This window comes from Centruroides sculpturatus, unplaced genomic scaffold (assembly GCF_000671375.1).
Source record: "Centruroides sculpturatus isolate CEXI.00-Female unplaced genomic scaffold, Cexi_2.0 scaffold601, whole genome shotgun sequence".
In the NCBI taxonomy this organism is placed as follows: domain Eukaryota; kingdom Metazoa; phylum Arthropoda; class Arachnida; order Scorpiones; family Buthidae; genus Centruroides; species Centruroides sculpturatus.
In genome coordinates, this window is record NW_019384772.1 from 463,633 (window position 1) to 465,740 (window position 2,108).

Sequence of the window (2,108 nt, forward strand, 5' to 3'; positions counted from 1 at the left end):
AAAAAAAAAAAAAAAAAAAATATTTAGAATAGCTCACGGGAGTTCTGCATAAAAATTCGACCCATTAAAGACCTTAAAATATACGTAAAGCACCACCCAAACAGGTCTGTTTCTATAGCAGGATTTGACCATTAGTACACACACACACACACACACAAAAAAGAAACTCAATGCTTCAAGACATTACGATCTCAACCCTTTACAAACATTACCATCAAAAATTAATTACAAATATAAATTTTTAATTAAGGCAAGAATATTTTAATTGATACCGGCAAATGTTCCGATTCCTCTATACTATAACAATGGCATTATTAAACGAGAGCGATTGCCCAACAATAAGTGAAGTAACCTCAAGACATTTTGATTCTCACCTGATATTTAATTTTAAAAAAAAAATCATCACATTTATTTATTAGTGAGATTGATAAAGCAAATATTTATTTTAAGAAGATTTACTTAATCTTTTTTTAATACTCATTTTAGAACACAAAGATGTAATTTTCCGCGTTAAAAAAGGCGTGTAAAATATGGAGAAAAGATATTTAAAGTGTAGGAGATTTGCCACATACGATCAGCGCTTTACATTTTCCCCTATTGTTATCATATGCTTGGCCGTCTGGAGCTTTGATTTTATCGTTTATAGCAAATTATGCAAGAAAAATAGATTCAAATTTGTAATTAATAGGAAATTATGCAAGTTGGAAAAATATGCACTTACCTGAGACAAGATTTCTCTTCTTATAAACGGGTTTATATATATTTATATATATATATATAATTAAATTTACGCTTTAGATTTTCATTCTTATCGGCATGGTATCCCGATCTTCAGAATTACACACGGTTTATAAAATATTAAAAAATCCTTTAGTAGTTTCTTTAGGAAACACGTCGACAGAAGAGCAAGAAGGGCGAAAGCTTGTTTGACTTGTTGACCGCTCTTTGGACAACTGGCGGGAGTAAAAACTCCTATTCGGCCCGCCATCTGGTGCTCATCACCCGAAGCTGAAAGATCGTCGTCGTCTTCGTCGTCGTCGTCTGCTTTATCGTTTCCCAAAAATCGATAATATTTTAATAATATTTCTAATTAACTATTTAATAATAAATTAGGAAACTGTATTCGTATAATTTTTTAAAAATTTTTGTTATGTTTAATACGTTGGGGAATTTCCCTATCGTTAGGGAAATTATTTAAATTACGCTTATTTATTTTAGGGATTAAAATTAGGTTATCTCGATACTTTTAATATTAGAATTACTAAAGAAATTAAAATTTGATTTTTTTGTGTGTAAAAATTCAATTTTCTATTAGGAAAGAAAGAAAAAAAATTGCTTTTTATTGTTTTCTGTTCCTGATTTTTTTTTATTTAGGGAAATCCGATGCTTCTAATATCCTAGCGGGGTTTTGTAAAATTATTCAGGGCGGAGTGTCCTTTTTTAACTAGACATACGTCCACCCTTCTTCTCGGTTTACGTCTCCAGAGAATGGAAAAATAAATTACTATATACAGAATTCATCTTGAAAAACTTAAGGGTAAGAAGATCATCTGGCAATTATTTTTGAAGTGAAAGATGATGATTTGTGTAGATTTTTTCACCATTTGCAATGCAACCGCAAAGTTATTCACAAGTAAATTTCAGGCTAAAACTTTTAGAAAAAAAAATCATGATTTATGATTGTTTTTGAACTGTTTTATAATTTTTTTTTTCTATAAGATGATTAAACACTGAAGAGTATGAGAACAATATTTTATGCTTCAACATGTGTTGAATTTAAAATGGTTGCTGCCATTTTAAATGCCTTCTTCAATGAGTTAAAATGGGGAAAAAAGTGTAATAATTTCTTATAATTTAATTGGGCTAAAATTTGAAAAGAAAGTTTGTTTGTCTGTCATTCTTTAATCTCGAGAACGGAGTTAGATAGATGAAAGACGAGACCAAATATGGAAACCGTGGGGATAGGAGGACACGATTAACTGTATACGAATTTCCGATACAAAACGGAAGTCACGTTATTTCAATTCAAAATTTTCCCCTGAGAGGTGTTAGATGAACGGCACGATACTATTGTTAAAGGAAAAGTATGATGTACAGGGGCAAGCCAC

The 2,108-nt window shown here is 30.6% G+C and overlaps 1 protein-coding gene across 1 annotated transcript in view; it reads right to left on the minus strand.

Moving 5' to 3' along the window:
• LOC111629021 overlaps nt 1-943 on the minus strand; it is a 16,707-nt gene extending 15,764 nt beyond the window's left edge. The window contains exon 1 of the mRNA XM_023372884.1: nt 722-943. The gene's annotated coding sequence lies outside the window, so the exon portion shown is untranslated. The remainder of the gene's footprint in view (nt 1-721) is intronic.
• Between the last annotated feature and the right edge of the window lie 1,165 nt (nt 944-2,108).